This window comes from Protopterus annectens, chromosome 1.part1 (assembly GCF_019279795.1).
Source record: "Protopterus annectens isolate FY-2018-M chromosome 1.part1, PAN1.0, whole genome shotgun sequence".
Taxonomy (NCBI): domain Eukaryota; kingdom Metazoa; phylum Chordata; order Ceratodontiformes; family Protopteridae; genus Protopterus; species Protopterus annectens.
The window spans coordinates 613,837,411-613,861,292 of NC_056726.1; positions in this window are offsets into that span (position 1 = coordinate 613,837,411).

Consider the following 23,882-nt stretch of genomic DNA (forward strand, 5'->3'; position numbering starts at 1 on the left):
TACACTGTTTAAACAGTTCTATGGTATGAGCATACGGTTTGAATGTCTGGCAAGTCATCCTTATATATGTCGATACCTGTAACATGTGGTTTTCTGCCGCCAGTTGGTGTTCCTGAGTGACTTATTACTTGCACATCAGCTGTGCAGCTATTCCATTCACCAATTATGTGACAACAGTGGAGTATAATTGAATTCTCCACTTGGGTGTTGCCTATTTGCCCTACCTTCGGGGAGACAGCCTGTATTGTGTTTTGTTGTGTGTAATTGCAACTGCTATGTGTAGAGACATGTATAGTTTGAATTCATGTCCCCTGTGGATTGTGTGTGACGGCTAGAGTATGTGATTCTACATGTGAGTGTACCTGTCATCCCAACCATCTGATAAGGGACTATTGCAAACAAAACCTGTAACATCGCCGTTTGTTCCATTATACAACAGCTACAATTTTACATGGCACCTTTAAATGTGTCTCTCACAAGGTATGTTAACGCTTCTGCAGATGTAATTGACTGACTGGATGTTTGTGCTGTAATTACAGTCTGTATTGCTATAGTTTCGTGTGTGGGGGATGTAGGTGGGTGTACGTAGCATATACAGGTTTGTGGGGCTTGCATTTCTACATATTCCATATATGTGTGTGGGCTCCTTCCGTAATTAAAGAGCTATCAGTTAGTAGACTTTTGTTACGGGATTATACATTGGGCCATTGTTAATTGGTTTCTATATAGTATGCAGGTGAGGTTGATACTTCCATACCTCCGGAATTGCAGCGATATGTAAAGGAATGTTACTAAATGACAGCTGTCCCGCATATTTCTGTCCCAGATATTTGCAGTCATTGCAGTTGTGTTGGTAACTGAACCTTTTTGGCATGAGTTGCCATCTTTTCAAATGGCCATTGTGGGACACTTGCGAGACACACATCGGTGTTTACAGGCCGACACATACCCACGGTCAGTACACAGGATAGCACATACTTTTATCCTCAATACATACTTATTGTTGTAGGACTTTGGCTACTTATCATATTGCATGTAACATTTACATTTCTTACATACAGGCATAACTATTTAATGCAACTATTACATAATATATGGGACATAATAATGTCCTACAATCTCGGACAGTTGCCCTTTGTAATGTTTTATGTCAGGACACAACTGCCCAGGGAGGGGCTGTCCCTCCTAATGTGGGACAGGTGGTAACCGTATGTCTACGGTTAGCTATAACCACACCTACCGTAATGATCTACCTCCGAGTTGGCACTAACAGACACACGATGCAGATACACACACACATTACAGTCACATGGAAATGCACATGGCACCCTCAACACACACATACACAGACTATGGCAATCACAAACACAGTGGGCAATGCATATTCCCGCTAACATGTGCTAAACATGATCTGATGACCTGCATCTGCCATGCATTATTCGTGCATTCGGGATTACGTTAACATCCCTTGCAGGACATGGGACCGGGAACATGCACGACGGTCACTGCATTTACCACTTGGCCATCTGGGATTTGTACACATGTTATGGCGTTTTGTATGTGGAGTATACTACGGCTGTTACTCCATACTGCACTCACATGGGTAACTCAGTTACTTTACATATGGATGAGTCCAATTAATGGTATGTTCATGTGATGTTTACTGGATGTGCTCCAGCATTGGGTATGTATATCACAGCGAGCCACACACGATAATGTGCTACACCTTCAAACGACCGTAGGTGGAGCATGTTGGGGTGACGAATACCTGTCATGAGTACACCCCATGCCTTGACACAACATCCATGATTACATTATGTGGAGCCCCTCATTAACGCAGCAGGGAATCCGGGCAGAGTGTGTGCAGAACAGTGCTTACACACATGTGATCCCGCGATTTCCTCTGCTCCACTGAGCGACAGTTGGTTACTTAATGTTGTGGCGACAGCAGACACTGTTTGCCTCGTTTGGTGTATGGCCTCTGACAATCGGGCGTGTACCTACCGATGTACCTAGGAACCTATACACACAGGACCAACATATGCTGATAGGCACATGTACTATTCAGGTGTTGACATTCCTTGTTCCAATAGCTGTTGTGTGTATAATGTTTGAGGGCTGCCTATGTAGGATTCACACAGTAGGCCACCTATACATTACAATTTACAGGTGGTCATGTGTGTGTGCCATCCATTTTACTGTGTGTGCAGGTGGAGAGGTGTGTCAGTCCATAGGGGCCTACACTGTCAGAGTATGTGCTATATGTTCCCTCTTTGCCAAGGCGTAGGCATATTGGGCACACCTCCATCTGCCTACTGGGGCTGGCACAGGGTGTTCGTGTTCTGTATCCCTCTGTGCCTGCGATGGCCTTGGCAATTGCGGTGGCTATGAGGGCCTTCACCATTTTGTCCCTGCTGCAGCTGTTTCCGCAGGATCATATTATGTAGCATGGCACATACTATGAAGATGTGGGCACACATGCCTGGAGAGTACTGTAAGGCTCCACCAGATGTGTCCAAGCAACAGAACCGTGATTTCAGCATCCCGAACACACGCTCTATGATGATTCTGGTTTGTGCATGTGCCTCATTATGGCGTTCTTGCATGGGTGTGTGTGCATTTGTGATGGGAGTCATCATCCATGGCTCCAGTGCATAGCCAGCATCCCCCACAAGGTGGCCATGTGGGATGTCCCCCCTGACAAATACCTGATACAGCTGTGAGGCATGCCAGATATGGGAGTCATGGTAGCTTCCAGGGCTGCCAGCACGCACATCCATGATAATGCCCTGGGCATAGCACACGACCTGGCAGTTGATGGAGTGGAATCCACTGCGGTTTATGTAGCACCTACCATGCTCACTGGGTGGTGACTTGATATGTATGTGCGTGCAGTCTATTGCACCCAGTACCTCTGGGTAGTGTGCCACATGGTGGAAGTGATGCATATTGCTGGCCAACTCCTCCTGAGTTCGGGGGAAGTATATATGCTCATTGGCATGTGGTAACATGGCATCCAGGAACTGTTGTAGTACCCTGGATGCTGATGCCTGTGAGATCCCCATTATATCTCCAGTTGGCCTTTGAAAGGTCCCTGTGGCTAGTATTCGCAAGCTTACACATACCTTTGTGTCCAGTGGGATGGGTTCCCCTCTGTTGTTTCTGGTTCTCACGTGTGGCCAACACAGCTCAACTATTTGCTGTAAGATGCCCCTGTCCACCCTGTAACGCTCTGCTATCTCAGATCATGTAGCCCCTGGTAGATTACCCTTGGTCTGAACACTCTTCTCCTCCTTCGGGGCCTGCGGTGGTTGTCAGCATCATCCTCCACAACACCGTGAGTCTCTAACACATGGTGATGAATCACAGCTATGGCAGCTCCCAACATGTACATTTTAAAAGTTCCCTGTGTGTTTACACCTATGGTGTAGTGTTTGGGAATACACAGGTGTGTGTAGGGTGCTTTCACACTTTATACTATTGTGCTGTGAACACCGATGATGTCATAGGGTGTGTATGTACGATCGTAGCTGCAGGGTATCTTATGTGTTTTACTACAGGGACTACTATTGTGGTGCCTTTGGTGTTGAATTACATTTGGCTGCCGTGGATTACCTCTTGCCCTTCCCTTTACATTTCTTCACGTTTCACCTACCATTTTCTGGCATGCATCCAGCAGCCTGCTTTCATTTGTACTTTCCTAGACCTGGCTTATCTTGCGTAATGTGTTCTATTGCCGGTCTACTGTAGGTTTGCTTTGCTCTGCTATGACAGTTCTCCTTTCTTTGCAATCTGACGCCTCCCCTATCCTGTTTTGCAGGTTCCTGCAAGCAGACTTGTCAGCTGCCGTTGATTGCCCGCTGTGAATTAATAGGTGTTAATTGCTCAGTTGTACTCCAATTACCCTACTGCGGCATTTCCTTCTTTTCTTCCCCCTGACCTTCCTGTTTGTGCTATGGTTCACGGCGCGTGCATCCGCTTACTGGGTTTTGGGCATGTTTTCATCCCCATACACATGCGCTTTTGGGCACCATATGTGCTTTCAGCTAAACGATTCTATACCTACCTCCCCACCTCTGTCCTGCAGCTTTGCTTAGCAATGGCCAGGCCAGATTTGCATTGCTCCAATGTGCTTACAGCTACAGTGGCACACCCCACTGCTGATATGTATACCGCTGAGCCACTCCTCGGTGTTATAGAGCTGCGCCGTATGGTACAGCCTTAATCCGGCGGGACGTTTGCAATTCAGTATTACCTGCCTCATTTGCATGGCATTGACTACTAATTCATAACTACCATGCCGAACACTGTCACAGACCCTTAGCAACCCTTGCAGCTTGGTTTTAGTGTACCATGCATACCATTGCATATTATGGTGAATTCCTGATTTGTATTACATTGCGATTTTATGACATTTGTATATATTTTCTTTGTGTTCCAGTTTGCGCACACGTGCCCTGCAGTTGTACTTTGCGTTACTGTGGACATGACATTAAATGTTGTTTTTTAGGTGTTGTGCATCTTTTCTTATGCCTTTGGCTGTGTATTTAGCCATTGGCATATGTTAACTTTGTAATACATGAGTCTGGGCTGCTTCCATAGCTCCGATGTTCTGTCTGGGAAAATGTAAACTGCGTTTTTTGGTTTACATTTCTGTGGCCTTACGCTATGCCTGCACCACTTCATGAATCGCTATATACCTTCATTTGCATGGTGCGGCACTGCGCATACCTAAGCCAAGGGCTGCACAGTTCTGATGTACGCCGGTAGTGCACGTGGAATTGGATCGTACCTGAATCGCTCAACGGCCATATTTGGCATTATACTGCCTACGCTATGCCTGCACCTGGCGCAAGCTTTATGAATCCCGGGGAGTGTTTAGTTTCACTTTTAAACTTTTAAACTTGTACATTCGGTGAGCTACTACAGTATAGAAAGTCATTTTAAATGGACTTTTACATGAAAAATTAAAAGTAAATTGTTTCATGAAAAAATATACCTTTCATTTAACATCTGAATCAGTCAGGAAAACTGGTTTACCATTCTATACAAACCTTATACTTTTTAAACAACTAAATATTTATTAGGAGAGGGAAAACACACACACACACACACACACACACACACACACACACACACACACACACACACACACAGATTCACAAAAGACTTATCACACAGCATTAAAATATCATTGTTACAGAATTTTTTTCTTTTTTAAATATCTAATATGTACTTATTAGTATAGAACTTATGTGTTATACCATTTAATTACACTTTACAGTAATGAGACACTTTAAAGTGTTATTTGAATATGAATATGACTATTAACCACAGAAGGACTAGCTTCCTGGCTTTTGCTCATGCTGTTTAACAATAACCAACATATATCTATATATATATATATATATATATATATATATATATATATATATATATATATATATACATATATATATATATATATATATATATATATATATCAGATTGAATAAGTAACATTGTATTAAAACACTATAAGATCAAATAAAAAAGCATTTACCTTGTTTCAGATGATACTCTTATTTAAAGGTTAACGAGAACAAGAGTTTTCTAAGAATTTAGAACTTGTCCAATATCATTTATTGTCTCTAGGGTTTTTACTTTGTTATTCTTTTAAATTCCCCCCACTTCTTGTGGCTTGTCTCTTTAAACATGTCAGTGTGCAATCCATGTCTTCAGTCTTGTCCAAAAGTTTCTTCTTCTTTTGTACAAGCTCCACTGCTTCATTTAAGGCATTGTCCCTCAGATAAAAAAAATACTTATTTTAGCCAGCAATATAAGTTGTTCTTTGAAGTTTACTTTCTTTTTTTTTATTAAGGGAATACACCTTTCTTTAGTCATAATAGAAGTGGAATAGTCATTATCAAACCTTATGGAGTTATCGCTTAGTTTTATAGGTGAGTTACCCCATCCTTCTTTCCAGTCTTTCTCTTTATTTGACATGAATTCAAGTATAATTGATCTAGGAGAAGGTGGATTGTTTTTTAGTGTCAAAGGAGAGAGCTTCAGGTAAGTTTAGTGACTTAGGAAGCCAGTTATTTAAAATCATGTTGTCTCCTTCCTCCTTCCTCCTTCTCTGGTATTTCATAGATGCTTATTTTATTTCTTCTTGACTACTTTCAAGATCTTCTATTTTTTCTATAAGTTCGGAACTCTGTTCGAGAATAAACTCAATGTGATTCTCATTTTCAGCCACTCTCCCATCCATGTCATTTACTACTTCTTTAATAGTTGTAATTTGCTGTGACTGCTGCTTAATCACCTCACTCAATAGCTCCATCTTCTTCTTGTTTTCTTCTTTAATATTGGTCATTTTCATCTCCAGTTTAGCTATTTTTTATTCAAGATCCTGGATACTGGTTAGTATAGACTGGCCTGCAGTTATTTTTCATTATAGATTCTTGTGTAGTTCCTTTCAAGTGACTCATTGTAATAATGAAGCAGTAAGTTGTTCTGACAGGAAAAAGTAACAGAAAAATCCCAAACTAGATTTTTCTATAAAAATCTTATAGATAACTGCTTAAATATTAATTTTCCAGAGAAAAAGACTATAAGATAAATTTTCTGATAAAAAATTGTATCAGAATAAATCAAAATAAGCAGAGCAAAGTTTCAGTGCTGCTAACAGCCCTCTATCTTGGAGACACTCCCCCTTAACATACATTTCCTGAAAGATTTGAAATCTGAAATGCAAATATATGTCGTTATTTAAGAACTTCAATTCTCAGATCATTGCAGGGATTTGCCAGAAAACCACAAATTTTATGAGAAACAATCCAAAAATATTAGCCTAAAAATCTGGACATTCTATGCAATCTGGAGAGCTAAAATGTATGTTGACATGCACTTCATTTCAACATGGGTATTGCTTCTGTCTGCAATAACCATTCATGTTTTTAATTTCTAACTAACTGATACATAATCAGTAATATGCTGTTTGTATTTTGCAGGGTCATACATAGATTCTGCAATGTAGGACACTGATTTGTTAGTAAACAGATAGTACTGCTTTCAGGACTACTTTTTAAGAACAAACACAGAGTTTCCTCCTTCTTTATCTGCTCTATCCTGACCCTCTTTACTAAGCAACTGTAGCTTCATATGCTTATTTTCTCTTTTTTCTTTTGCAGTCAATCTACCTAGTGGCTACTTTCACTAGAGTTAAACTGCAAGAGTCTGCTGATACCTGTTCACTAGACCTGTCTGCAAGCTGCCTCACAGTTTAACAGGACACTTTAAAAGTTTCAGCTTTCTGGTGTCTGACAAGCAACCAGTGTAGGTTTAAACTTAAATATCTTGGGATTTCTGTAACTTTGTTCAATACTAGCATAGATTTACACTCTAGGACCTGCACCTCTCCCTGCATTTTCCTTGCAGAACTTTAAACCTTTATTTGTACTTAAGTAAGCTTGGATCTATCCTGATTCATTAACAGTGTTGTCTGCTCTGAACTGAGTTCCTTGTCTCAGCCCACTCCATTCACCCTCACTATGCTTGGGCTCACTTCGCTCCCCATCCTAACTCCCTATTCCCACCCACCCCGACATCATTTCCTTTATAGTTAATCAGTTGCTCCACTCTACACTGGATCACATCCCCTATTTCTCATTACAGCAGTACAGTCATCTATACCTTTTTTCTCTATCCTCCTCCCCATTACCTTTCAACCAACCAATGTCTCTCCCTGCACTCTTCCAATACTTACTTTTCATATTGTACTACCTTACTTTAATTGAATTTTGGCTCAACCCACAATAACTATCTCCTACATATACTTCAACCTCTCAACCCTCATTCAACTCAGACTACTTTCCTATATCTCCCTCTCTACTCTCTCATCCAATTCTCCTGCCCCAACCTACTAAGTTTCTACAGCATGACAACATGTCATACAAAAAAAAAACACTCCAACTTCTGTTTCATCAGATTTCCTCCCTACTAGTCACTACTCTATTAAAGTCTGGTGTCATTATCCCTAACCCTGGAGCCCCTTCATCCACCAACACCTACTGCAACCCCACTCCAGACTATAACTCCACCCTAACTAATAAGCACCTCAAGCTTTATGTTCTAAATATCCAAAGCATTCTGAATACAACTGCAGAATTACATTCATGGCTAGACTTGCACTCCCCAGCCCTCCTGATTTTCACAGAGACCTGGCTCAAACCACATAACTCAGATAATTAAATTCTCCCACCTGACTATAGCACACTATGTCTGGATAGAATAAATAGAAAAAGCAGAGGAGCAGCAATCCTTTACCCTGACCATCTCACAGTAACATACTCTAACACCTCTCTACCTCCCTTTCCCCTTGCTGAAATTCTGTCAGTAGATGTAATTCTCAACAAACATCTTACCTTATTTGTTGCCACCATATGCATACCTCCTGGTGATAAGATCTCCCTTCCTGAACAAACACTATCCTTGTTCTCAGAGACATTACAATAGAAACAACATTCCTAGGAGACATCAGCATAAATTGGCATCCCTTTAAAACAGACTCCCCTTGTCAAAGTATAAATCTTTATAGCTTTATATAGGTCATCTAAACTCCAAAACACCTAAATAAATTCTCAAACTTGCACTCAATTATCGACTGGATACTAGTATCTCATCCCAATAAATACCATAAACCTGAATCACTATCTGGTTCTCTTAGCAATCATGTGCCTATCCAAGTACTTAGATACACCTCACACACTACTAGTACTCACAAATATAAAACTTTCCATAAACTGACCAACTTCAACCCAGAATACTTAAATAGCCTCCTATCCTCCATAACTGGTCTTCAGTCTTTTCAGTGCCTCTTAATGATGCTGTCCTACACTTCAATTCAACATACTTAAATATTCTCAACACTCACCCCTTGTCAAACAAGAAGAGTTAAATCTCAAATCTCCCATTTGTTTACCAGTATCACTCATTCCTCTATCCATGTCAGAAATCTAGTGTGGAAAAAATTGACTAAATCAAAATCTCCTTCAGACTTACAAAAATATAAAGAACTTAGAAACAAAACTAAAACAATGATAGACTCTGATAAAAGAAACTTCTACTCACAATCCACCTCTAATCACAATAATAACCCCATGAACCTCTGGAAGTCAATTAACCACATCTTACATCCAGCTAACCCACCATCTCCCAACCCTGATCCTAAGCTGTCTCATACAAAAATAGCCACCCAGTTCAATTCCTTTTTTCATTAAAACTATCAGTAAATTACTGCCTTCTAGCTCCAGATCTCTTCCTAACTCCACCCATCCTTCTGATTCATCTAGCTCTCACTCTGAAAAACATCCTGATCCCCCAAAACACTTTTTCTCTACAACATGTATCAGCTGCCTATATTAAAAAACTAAAGTCATGCTCTCCTTCTGATGACAACTTGCCACCATATTTCCTAAAAGTACCCACCTGTTCCATTGCGTACCCCATATCTATTCTGATAAATCGCTCACTGTTTGAATCTACTGTTCCATCCATCTGAATTCTATACTATCCCCATCCATAAAGGAGGAAACTCTACAGAAATTTCCAAATATAGGCCTATAGCTATTCCCTCTCCACTCTCAAAAATCATGGAAAAATGCATCCATGCACAATTACTACCCCACCTATTACTAGAAAACCTTTTAACACCCACTCAGCATGTTTTTTGCCCATAGTACTTCCACTGCTCTCATCACTTTTACCAATTCAGTTGTGTAATCCAGAGAGAATAACAAACTAGTCTCTTGCCTATTCCTGTACTTATCCAAGATATTTGATACTGTGTCTCATCCTTTACTCATTTCTAAACTAACAGAACTTAATCTGTCCCCATTCACTATCTCTTGGTTCAGCAGCTATCTGTCCAACAGGCAACAATCTGTTAAATGGCTTTCTACACTGTCCCCACCACTAGCAGTCACCACAGCCACAGAAGGCTCCATCTTAGGACCTTTTCTATTCAATATTTTTACTAAATCTTTATAAATCCTGCCCCAACTCAACTCTCATCCAATGTGTGGATGATTCTACAGTCATCACCTCCTCTGATAATTTTTCAGACTTGCTTTCCAAAATCCAGCAAACTTTTACAAATATTGAGACCTGCCTAACTAATAACCAGCTAATACTAAATGCTAAGAAAACTAAACTACTTCTATTTCTGCCTAAATCATTCTCTCATAACACCTCATCCTTCACTATCACCTCATTAGACAGCACCACCAGCAATGTTAAATCCCATACCAAACTACTAGGGGTAATAATTGATGATACAGTAATTTACATGAAGATCGAACATTAGTTTATCAAAAACACTAACCAAAAGCTTGGCTTACTATGCCATAACAAAAGATATCTTTCTTGTATCCCTACCCCCTGTCTCTTTTATGGCTCCCAAATCCTCACTAACCTACAGGCAACACTACTGAATAAGATAGACAATACATATCACAAAATAGCATCACTGTCTGGCCTTGAAAACACTGAATTGGCTTTCCCCCCCCAATCAACTTTTTTTTCTTTCTTTATATTATCTACTCCATCTCCTACAAACCCTCCTTCTGCGAAACCCTCTACAACTATCTTCCCTCTATCCACTGGAATAAGCTACCTTTAACAATCAGATCTGTCACACAGCCACCCCACCATTTAAAAACTAAAAAAGTTCCTTTAGTAATACTTGGACTTGCTCCTGTACACAACCACTGCAACATTTGATGTACAAAAATATACAACATGACATTCCTTAAAGGACAGGTAACCTTGATATGACAATTAAATTAATGCCTTTTAATGTCTATTGTTGAATTAATAAAATTAGGTATCTAAAGAGACAGGTTCACATGTACATATAAATTGAATGTCTGGAGTAAAAAATCCATACGTAATTCTAGTTACAACTCCTAATACCTTTTTTCACTAAATTTGTCCACTATTTATATTTACCTCCCTCCCTTCTTTTCCCACTTAGCTTACTCCCCTTTATCAGATTTCACTTGATTCTAACTATAAATGTAAAAATAAAATATCTAATTTTCCTTCTTTTACCCATAGCCACCTTTTTTTTTTCTCTTGACACTTAACCTTTTTCTATCACCTGCTCTCTACCAATTTCTCCTCTGCTTCTGATTACTGATGTACACGCTGTTGCTTGTAAGAACTAAGATTTGATACACAGTACTTTCTGTACTCTTATGTTAAACTCTGAGTTAATTGTCATTGCTTCCCTAAATAAATGAAGATTTATGTATTGGAGATATATGAATGATGTTAACATATTGTTTTATTGCCTTTTTTGTAAATAATACCTTTTAAACTCTCATGCTACAAGTGGAAATCTAAGCAGTATAATGAGTGTTTATATTACCTTATATATACGGTACTTTTTGTAAACATTTTTATGGTGTATATAATACTTTGTGGAGCATTTCTCCCCAGACACTGCTGAAAAAGGGCACATGCTCAGTCAGACATTCCTGGTCAACAAATGTCAAATAAATAAATAAAAATAAATAAATAAATACCTTATGTGTTCCTATGTCACAGACTGTCACTGTGTTTATGATTGTCTATTGTTTCTATGGTATTGTGCTGCATTCCAAAGATTTCATATTAGGTCAGCCAATGACCACGTTGCCTTACTCAGTTCTTTTGCATATAGCTATTATATTTCCCCACTGGATTGTCATCTTACTATATCTTCATTATACAAACAAATAAACTTTTTAAATCCAAATGGTAACAATGGGAGCCGACAGCAGTAAAATACTTTGAAAATAAATTGTTTTAATGTGAGCGCTTTGGGCCAGGAAATACCCAGCCTTCATCAGACAAAACAGTTTTTAAAAACAAGAATAGGTTCATTTATACTAAATCAAGCTGCTCTAATTGTTAAGCAAATCATGTCCTTAAAGGGACAGTTTGCTTAGTTGAAAAGCAGCATAAATAGTTAAATAACAGAGAAACATTTCAGGACACTACTAATAAGTCAAGGTGGTTCTTCATAAAAAATATTGCTACAGAACTTACATAAAGAACAATTGATATAATAAACAATAATTCGATTAATAAAACAAATAAAACTAAACTACAATATATACAATAATACATATATGGCTTGCTTGTGTACTCTATATACTCTTTATAATTAGTCACGCAAACTTAAAATAACTTAAATTAATCATCTCCTAAGCGATAGTAATTTCAACATATATTTGATAGAAATACTATCGTTCAAACCTGGAAAAGTTTGTGCGTTTGTTCTTATTTGCCACTTTAACTCATCCAATTCTAATTGAATTCGCCAAGGCCCCCCTCTAACATTTAATGTCCTCCTTTGCAAAATAGTGAATTCAAAACTATGACTAGGATAATCTATAACATGCTTAGCTAAAGCATTGTTCGGATCTTTATTACTAATGGCATAACAATGCTCATAGATCCGCTGTTTTATCTTCCTTTCCGTCTTGCTAATATAGAATGCATTACATCCTTTACATAGTGCGACATATATAACTGCTTTAGTTTCACAATTAAATTTGGAATTAATTTTATATCTTATACCATTAATATTACATTGATTACCTATTTTTATATACTTACATTGTGGACAAAACCCACATTTAAACATGCCTTTGATGTTGCTATGACTATGACATGTGTCATTTTTCTTTTCTAACATGGTTTTAAGGTTAGGACCTCTCCTGTAGGTTATTTTTGGTTTATTACCCAATGCTTTAAACAATAACTCATTACCTATATGGCTGCTTTTGTAAACAACAACAATTTTTTTAGTACAAATCAGGATAATAATAATTCCTCTCCTAATGATATCGATAAACAGGCTGCCAATAATCTCATGAGTAAAATCAATGAGTTTGATACAAAAATGTTTAAATGCAGGAAACTTCAACTCGAAGTTTCATATTTGCAAGAGTGCATTAACAAGAATATTATTCCAAAAGGACTCAGGCAGTGGCGTTATCCAGCAGGCCTTGTTAATGGGTCTGCATTCCATCATGAACTTTTAGAATTATTTGATCGCCAAGGCCCTGAGTTTCTTAAAGCCCTTATTAATTTTTACAATTCTGAAATTGGGGTCCTCAGAACAGATCTCGAACTATTAGATGAAGTTATTAAAAACCATGCTGATTTCTTTAGGTATAAATCTGAATATTGCAGGACTTATACCAGCATAGAATCAGCATTGGACAAACTGCTATCCACTAAAGAAAAAAAGATCGCTAGAGACATTAACGATTATTCTAAGAAACAGGCTTACCCAAACCCTCCCTCTTATGTGGCTTTTAGGGTACGAGGTGACTCTAATATCAACTTAGATAATGATGGAAATGATGGTTTGGTTAACGCCTCTGGTAATAATTCTGTGGCAGATTTGAGAACTAATGAGCCACTGAGGCATAGTGAAAGGCTTAATAATCGAAATAACAATGGAGGGGGCAATAATGCCCCTAGCAATAATATAGCGGATGTTGGTAACAGGACTGATGACTTCAACCAGCGGGGTTTTCAATCCAACACCAATGTCCGAACCAACAATCGACAACACAACCGCAATCGCACTCAAGCGAGGAACAACAAAAAGAGGCAGCGGAAGCAATAGTTTTTGGCAATGGCGAGAACTTTAAATTAAATGTTCATACTAGTTCGAAAGGAGACTTTAATATCTTTAATTATACCATTTTGGATGTTAATCAAGAGATGGTTGATTTCCTTTCAAAGGGATTGACTTTCGTTCCCTCTAGAAGGATGGACATTGCAGACACTTTAATTGATCTTAAACTGTTTATCCGTAAATTAAATCTTAATTTACTCATGGGTAATAATTCTACTATGACTAGTTCAACCAGGGTTTCTAGTGTTTTTAATCCCCCCATTCACCCTGAGTTGAGTGTTTTTGAGAAAATGTGCAAATTCGATTTTAGAGCTGTTAAAGTAGGTCCTTACAAGAAGGGTATTAGGTCTAATCTCAATGCCATGGAGTATGATTGTATCAACTTATTAAAAGACTGCCAAATTAGAGTCATGAAGCCAGACAAGGGGGGTGGCCTGGTTTTCATGGACCATGCAGTTTATGTTGACAAAATAGAGTGTCAACTTAGTACAGATTCATATACCAAGGTATCATTGAATGAAGTTAATGGTGCATATAATAAGATTAGGCAAAGTTTGGAAGACTTATTTTTAGAAAGTTCTATAGACATTGAATTGTACCATTATTTGTCAATGCTGGCTCCTATTATTCCAGCTTTATTTGGCACCCCTAAGATTCATAAATCTTTGAATGACCCACCTTTCAGGCCAATAGTTGATGGGAGGGGTTCAATTACTTATGGGTGTGCCAAATATATAGATAGTATACTTAAACCTTATTTGGAAAGCGAATCGCAAATATGTAAAGATTCGTGGAGTTTCTTACATGACATTAATAAACTTGAATTCAATCAAAATAGTCATTTTCTCACAATAGATGTTAAGGACCTGTATACGGTCATTCCCCATACTATTGGAATCGAGTGGATCCGTGAATTTTTGCTAATGAAAAAAGTTGATAACAACATTATTTACATAGTAGCTACACTGCTAGAGTTGGTTTTGACCAACAATTATATGACTTTTAATGGTGAGTTCTATTTGTAGAAATCGGGGGTAGCTATGGGCTCCCCATGTGGCGGAAGTTTCGCCAATGCCGTAATGGCTTATTGGGAGCACAACTTACTGTTTCAAGATCTAATATTTCAAAAAAATGTTTACTGGTACACTAGGTATCAGGATGATATGTTTTGTATGTGGGTTGGTGATATCTCACAAATACCATCATTCATTAATAACATATCTAAAACAACCACATTTTTGGAATTTACTTATGCCCTGGGGGAAGAGTCCATTAATTTTCTTGATATTTTGTTGGTCAAAGATTTAGGCAATTTTTGTTACAAAAGTAATATATACAGAAAGCCAACGTATTCAAATACTTTTCTCCATTTCTCAAGCAGTCATCCATATCATCAAAAAAGAGCAGTGGTAAAGGGCCAAATGGTCAGGGCTGCTTGTATGATTTCAGAAGAAATGGACTTCATGGTTGAATGTGATTTATTAGAAACTATGTTCCTTAACAGAGGTTATCCTGTACAGCTGATTATGTTGGTTAAAAATGAAGTTAAGCAGAAGAGGGTGGAAAGGTTTTTTACTCCACTATTGGGATGTAAACGTTTAAGCGTGGTTGACAACCCACATAATGGTCTAAGTGCCAACTCTAATATAGTTGACAATTCTACCCAAATAGCGCTTTCAGAACAAAAAGTTGCCTATCAAGTAAGTTTCCTTAATACATACTCACTTGATTATAGTTCTATTAGGGAAATTTTATACAAGAATTGGGCTATAATTAATGGTAACGAGTCATTGGTTAAAGCATTGGGTAATAAACCAAAAATAACCTACAGGAGAGGTCCTAACCTTAAAACCATGTTAGAAAAGAAAAATGACATATGTCATAGTCATAGCAACATCAAAGGCATGTTTAAATGTGGGTTTTGTCCACAATGTAAGTATATAAAAATAGGTAATCAATGTAATATTAATGGTATAAGATACAAAATTAATTCCAAATTTAATTGTGAAACTAAAGCAGTTATATATGTCGCACTATGTAAAGGATGTAATGCATTCTATATTGGCAAGACAGAAAGGAAGATAAAACAGCGGATCTATGAGCATTGTTATGCCATTAGTAATAAAGATCCGAACAATGCTTTAGCTAAGCATGTTATAGATTGTCCTAGTCATAGTTTTGAATTCACTATTTTGCAAAGGAGGACATTAAATATTAGAGGGGGGCCTTGGCAAATTCAATTAGAACTGGATGAGTTAAAGTGGCAAATAAGAGCAAACGCACAAACTTTTCCAGGTTTGAACGATAGTATTTCTATCAAATGTATGTTGAAATTACTATCGCTTAGGAGATGATTAATTTAAGTTATTTTAAGTTTGCGTGACTAATTATAAAGAGTATATAGAGTACACAAGCAAGCCATATATGTATTATTGTATATATTGTAGTTTAGTTTTATTTGTTTTATTAATAGAATTATTGTTTATTATATCAATTGTTCTTTATGTAAGTTCTTTAGCAATATTTTTTATGAAGAACCACCTTGACTTATTAGTAGTGTCCTGAAATTTTTTTATGTTATTTAACTATTTATGCTGCTTTTCAACTAAGCGAACTGTCACTTTAAGGACATGATTTGCTTAACAATTAGAGCAGCTTGATTTAGTATAAATGAACCTATTCTTGTTTTTAAAAACTGTTTTGTCTGATGAAGGCTGGGTATTTCCTGGCCGAAAGCGCTCACATTAAAACAGTTTCTTTTCAAAGTATTTTACTGCTGTCGGCTCCCATTGTTACCGTTTGGATTTAAAAAGTTTATATCTTCATTATACCAATATGTTAAATGGTGGATGCTCACATGACTCCTTACGTGCACAGACACTGGGCCCATGTTCGACTATCGAAACCAAAAAAAAAACACGAACGGCTAAATACAGAACATTAAACATCAAAAGATAAAATGAATGAACAACTACTTCTACAAAAATAAATAACTGAATGGCCATAGTTGGCCAACAACCGGGAAGTAATGCTACACATAAGGTAAGTGAAGGGAAACCTTTTAAATTTGCCCTGTTCCCCACTGCAGTGCGATCTCGGAGTTAGTATGTATAGTTAAGGGGGGTGGGGGCACAGCCCCCCATCTTGGTTGGCTGCCTTTGTGATGTTGGCCAACTATGTCCATTCGATTCATTTATTTTCATTGAAGTAGCTGCTCACTAACTTTACCTTCCAATGCTTCACATTCAGTATTTAGCCATTCGAGGATTGCTGTTTTCAACACCTGAACATAGACTGTAGACACCTGTGTTACAGCTGACATATACACACCAACATAAATGTGCAAGGCACACATACAAGGCAGGAAACATAGAAATACTGATATTCTGTCAGACAGTCCACTGTCAACGTAGTGAGGCATACATCAAGTATTAAGCACTGCATGTCATAGTATTTTGTCTTATGCTGTCATTTTTACATGGTTGTTTTGCAAGGTAGACAAGTGTCAATGTTGCATGCTTCTCTTCAAATGTCATGATATGTAAGTGTGCTGGCTGTGTGCAGAATTGTCATGCATAATAATAGTTGATAAACAAGTGTTCAGGTTAATAGCAGAATTTCCACTGGTAAGTTGTGTTATGCATGCCATGGCATGGCTTAAAGTAACCTGCTTACATTCTGTGAGGGATACAGGGGCCCTGACATGAGGCTTCATTGAAATCATCCATAAGTATAAATAATAGGACATAGGGAATATGTTGTGTGTGTTACAAAAGGAAATATCGCCAGCCCAGCTAGCTGGATTTTTGTAACTAATTATATGTCATTTGTGAATATTAATCCGATTTATATATAAGTGTGACAGAGGGAGATCCTGCTAGCACAGCTGTCTGAAATTTTGTAAATGGTTATGTGTCTTTTGTGAATATCAACATGATTTATATGCTTGTGTTACAAATATATTAGAACTGTATGTCATATAAGATGGTTTGATCATATGTGCTGAATAGATATGTTGTAGAGTACTCAGCCTAAAGATGTATCCATAGTGTACCCTACTGGAAAAGAACAGAAATGTATATAAACTATTGTAACTGTGTAAATGTATATATTTTAACAGTGGGAACTGGGACATAGAAGGTTAACTTACAAAACTTTAGAAAACTAGTTGAAATTAAATTATTTTATAGCTGTGCCATAAAAGATGATTTCAGTGCAGCAGGAGACATAATTCCTAGAACTAGAAGTTTTTTGTATTGTCTTTAAATGTGGAGGAATGTAAATTATTGTACGACTTCCACCATTTGTCTTAGATCTAAGAGAAGTCCTTGTTTATGTAGTTTCACAGACAGATGCTAACTACTACCAGCTAAAGTGGGGATTTTCACCTGGGATAGTCAGATGACAAGAAGCGATGTCATGCTGCCAGCTACCCCAGCAGTAATATTTGAAATATTAATTTAAAACTCTCTGACAGAGTGACTGTGCATTTTGTATTTTGTGTTTGACCTGACAAGAACATCCACTCAACACAACTGCCTGCTTGTTGGTCTGCAAGTAAGTTAACAAGGGTTTAGTAATTCTCTTAGATTCAGACAGGAATATAGTGAAGTATGGCTTGAATGTTTTCTTTATTTATTAGTTGCCTCACAGCAAGAGGTTCTCCTGTTCGATTCTCGTCTGGAGTGCCTTCTGTGTGGAGTCTGCATGTCCTCCCCGCTGTCAAGTGGCCTCCAAAAGACATACGTGAATGGGTGTGCCTTCGCTGAAGGTTGGGCATTGGGATGGTAACTTGGCATGATAAAAATCTACTACCTATCACTAGCAGACCAGTGTTCTGCTGTGGCAACCCCTAACCGGGAAAGGCCGAAAAGACAAACAACAACATTTGAGTCTGTCCTGCAATGTTGTTTTAAGTATTTCCTGTGATGTTGAACTCTGAGGTAACTGTGTTTATTTACTGAGTAGTTTCTTGTTGTTTTATTATTTATTATTAACTATATTTAAACCTATCATTGTGGCTGATATCTGTGAGACATATTTAAGTTCTGGGAGTACTTGCATATTTATTTGTTGACACTGTGGGCCACTCCTAATAGCCTTGTGTTTGGACAAACTACCATTTGGATTAATAGTAACATTGCACAGTAAGATTGGACAGCCTTTATTAAGGGCCTTAAAGTAGCTGATAAGGAATGGCTAGTGGCAGTCAAAACTACATTATAGTCTGGACAGAAGGGGGCATAGTCAGTAAACCTGTGTCAACCTTTCCCAGGTGTGTATGTGTGTATAAATCAAATCTCAAAGAGTGTATGTCTCAGCTACTTGGGCAGGGATACGAAGCACTGGTTGGACAGAGAGGGTGCTGCAGGTCTTGGCCACTCAGCTGAGATCATAACTCTATAGCTGTGCCAGTGGAAGTCTTACTGGAGATCTGGAGAAAGAGAGAGAAACCAGCCCCAGACTGATTGTGGCCTCTGTGTGCTCTTAAGGGAAATTGTACTTTACTGTGTGTACTTGTCTTCCTCCCAGTGTGTATGTCCCCCACTGTTGCCAGTGGTGAGGATTGAGGCTCCTTGATTACTGGGCCATTGGTGGGGTGTCACATTTTATACTGAGATATTAATTTAAGAACTCTCTGAGAAAGGTTGTGCATTCTGTATTTGTCTTTGACCTGACAACATCAGCCAGAAAACCCACTCACCGCATCTGTCTTGCATTGCTATGAATAAGTAAGTCTAGGGTACAGTAATGTCTCTTAGATACAGTTAGGAATATAGTGAAGTATAGCTTAGATGTTGTCTTTATTTATTTGAGACTGTCCTGCAATGGTGTTTTAAATATTTCCTGTGATTTTTAACTCTGATGTACCTGTGATAATTTACTGAGTATTTTCTTGTTCTTTTATTATTTATTGCTAAATATATTTAAACCTTTCAATTGTGGCTGGTCTGCCTAGAGATATTTAAGCTCTTAGCGTACTTGCATATTTATTTGGTGACACTGTGCAGGCCACTCCTAATAGCCATGCTCTTGGTCAAACTACTATTTGGATTAATAGTAACATTACACATTAAGATTGGACACCCTTTGTTAAGGCCCTTAAAGTAGCTGATAAGGAATGGCTGGTGGCAGTGAAAACTATCTTACAGTCTGGACAGAAGGGGGCATAGCTATTAAACCTGCGACAGCCTTTCCCAGGTGTGTGTGTGTGTGTGTGTGTGTGTGTGTGTGTGTGTGTGTGTGTTTGTGTAAATCAAATCTCAAAGGGTGTGTGTCAGCTACTTGGGCAGGGACACGAAGCACTGGTTGGACACAGAGGGTGCTGGAGGTCTTGGCATGTCCACTCAACTGAGATCTTAACTCTATAGCTGTGTCAGTGGGGAGTCTTATTGGGGATCTGGAGAAAGAGGGAGAAACAAGCTCCAGACTGATTGTGGTCTCTGTGTGCTCTTAAGGGAAATTGCACTTTATTGTGTGTGTATATATCTGTCATCCTCCTAGTGTGCAAGTCTCCCACTGTTGCCAGTGGTGAGGATTAAGGCTTCTTGATTACTGGGCCAGTGCTGGGGTGTCACAGTGTGCATGAACATCCATCCGCTAGCAGCAATTGTTATTAGTATAGTTTTCCTACATAATCATTTTAGGCCATGTAAGCTGAGAATGTGGTTTTAATGACATCTGCAATATGTGTTGATATACCTTTATTCTCATATGCAAACATCACATTGATGGCATAGTGGTAATAGTTAATGCCTATTAGATATCTGATGTGCACATCAGTTTATGCTTAATGTCAGCATGATTTTTACAGGAATGTGCAGTCTGATTGACATCTGGTTTTCATTGTTATAGTTTTGATAAATTACCTGAATTGCATACAGTGGGTTTCACAGTGGCACAGTGGATAGTGTTGTTGCCTCATAGCACGAGGTTGCCAGGTTTGATTGTTGGCTGGGGTGCCTTCTGTACAGAGTCTGTATGTACTCCTTGTCTTTGCATGGGTTGCCTCCCACATTCTAAAGACATGCAGTAAGTGGATTGGACAGCCTAAACTGGCCATAGGTGTTAGTGTGTGGTATGGAAGAACTGCTGCAACAGGGCTACAACCTGGCAGTGTAACCTCTGGCTCTAGATTATTGTCACTGTTGAAGTGATATCCTGACCCCATGTGGAAAAAGGGGTTGTGGATGGATGGATGGATGGATGGATGGATGGATGGATTGCTGGATTGCATATTGTGGTACACTTGACTATAGGCATAACTTACTCTAAGGTTTCATAATGACTATTTTCTATCTGTTCACTGTGTTACAGTGGTTATGTTATGTTGTATGCATATATGCACTTTCTTTCTTTCTTTGTTTCTTGTCTTGTGATTCACCTTGACAGAGTATGGGACCTGTGAATGCTCACCCATCAGATGCCAGAGACAAGAGCATGCCAAATCACTGGCCAAGTCCTCCAATGACAATGGCAACCATGACAGAAACAATGATGAGAACAAGGAAGAAGATGGGCCTGCATATGCCATCATCCTTGCTGCACTTTGGAGGAGACTCTGCCAGGCACCAACAGAAGATGATTACTGGGAGCATATCTGGGAAGTGATGACTGATGTCTTTTGGACACTGATGAGGGACATGATGAGGAATTTTTTCAGGGTATGACAGGGACTATGCGGGACTAATTCAGGGGAAACAGCCTGGGAGATAATTCACAATGTTCATCCCAATGAGGATGGGCCCTCAGGACCAAAAGTACTGTCTGTGTGATCCACTTGTATAATGCTGCCACTATGGTATTTGCCATATATGTGACTGGACTGTATCGGCAAAATTGTACATGCATAGCATTTATCTGCCATGTGTATATGATACATGGCCAAGCGTAGACTGCAGATGTCATATGAAATTTAGCATTAAGCTGCAATGGATACATGACAAACATTGCCACATTAGACATTCAGTCAACATGCTGCTGTCCATGAGTTTCTGCACTTGTTGCATACATTGGTCCATGTGGGCAGGTGTGGTAATCATTACATATGTGTGTATGTGTGTACTCCTATTCATGCAGTGCAGCATACTATTGTTATGGTCAATGCAGAGTGGCCCTGTATGTCACTGTTATGCATTTTCCAGGTAATATGCTGCTACTACTGCAATATTTGCATTGTATACATGTGCAGGATTGACAACAACTCACAAACAAAATTTTGCCCATACTCCACAAATAACACTGTGAGACTGGTATGAGTTGTGGGTTGCCATGTAATGTCTGTTCAACAGCAGGGTATGCCCCTGTTCCTTTGCTTTGGATGACACTTGTCATGCTGTCACACTGGCAAACTGACATTGTGTGAGGTATGTACTGGCAATGATGATGCCATGTTGTATCATATAAAATTTTCTGTTATATATGGGCAGTCCTACTTTACTGAATACATAGACCTCCTCTGTACCATTCATGTGTACACTCTGGTACTGTTGATTTATACAGTAACATTTAAGTATGCCTTCTTTGGCTTATGTTATATTTCTGCATGCATTCCTTATTCACATGAAATTGCATATTTTAGCAAATGGTATACATATGCACTGATTTATGTACATGTTTCTGCACATATACACCATTGTCCCCTTGGGACTGTGAGCAGTCACTGAATCTATGGTAATCTGTAATGTTGTTCACAGGACTGTCCTTTGCTCAGTCATCCCCATATACCTCAGTGTATGGTGATTGTGATACAGTGAGATTAGGAAATTGACTTTTTTCCACTGTAGTGTGATCTTGGAGTTGGTATATTTAATTTACTGGGGGTGTGGGGGGCAGAGACCCTCACGTGGGGGTGGAGAAATGTAGTAGAAAGTGTGTTTGTTAGTTAGGTGTTGTTATAGGTGGAAAGGATGTTATTTACATATGCACTGTAGTATTTAATGTTATGAGTTTTCAATGTTTTGGGTTTTCATTGTTTTACATTGGCATGACAGTATATATATATATATATATATATATATATATATATATATATATGTATATGTGATGCAGATTCTTAGCTTGTTTACCTATGCCTCTTGCTATTAGATCAGTGGTCTCCAACCTTTTTTGCACCAAGGACCAGTGTGCACAATAATAAAGTGCAAAATATTTATTTATTTGTCATTTGTTTACTGGGGTTGCCCAACTGGACTAGAAGTCCATTTTCAGTCGAGACTCAGGGAGAAAAGCTCCAAAGTACAATAAAAATACAATTGGCAATAATTACCAAAAAAAAAAAGTGCACATTTTAAGAGCATGACATTAATCTACTATGGCCGAGAGGTACATAAACCTAATGGCAACCTTATTGACTTTTTAAGTTTATAAGAGCAATATTTAAAATCTGTCCCTATTATTTGGCTCTGTCCACTGCATACCTCTCAACTGTACAGATTTTCGCAGAATGTGCAGAATTTTGCCTCATATTTTGGGACTGTTTCTCATAAAATTGTTGTTTTCTAGCAAATCACTGTGAGATCATTGAGGTTTGACATCAGAAAATAATGACTGACAGTTGAGTTTCAGACTTCATAATCTTCAGAAAATACACGCTAATGCAAAACTTGTATTTCTATCTACTTTCTAAGTTTGTAAGACCAATACTTAACATTGTCCCTATTTTCAGGCCTTTGTCTTCCCCCCATTATTTTTGGCTTTGTCCATATTTCTGACTCTAAAGAGGTTGAGAGGTATACTATCCAGATTTATTGTGAGAGAGGTTGAGTGGTATGGCTGAGAGGTACACAAAACCTTATTGCTGCTGCTGTTGCCAGGGTCACTCTCAATCTTCACTCTCTCTCTCTCTCTCTCTCTCTGTTTCTTTGTCACACACACACACACACACACACACACACACACACACACACACACACACACACACACACACACACACGCAGTCTCTCTACTTTTATGCACACATTCACTCACTCACTCACACACACACACACACACACACACACACACACACACACTCAGAAACAAACCATATACACACACAATTTTCTCTTTCACTCAATCGATTTATCTGCCTTACTCACATACATGCATATACTCTCACATAAATGCTTTATTTGAATTTTCTTTTTATATTTTACACTCACTAAACATTAACACAGCTGTGTAGCAAGTGTAAAATAATGGCTTATTCATTCTCACTTTCACT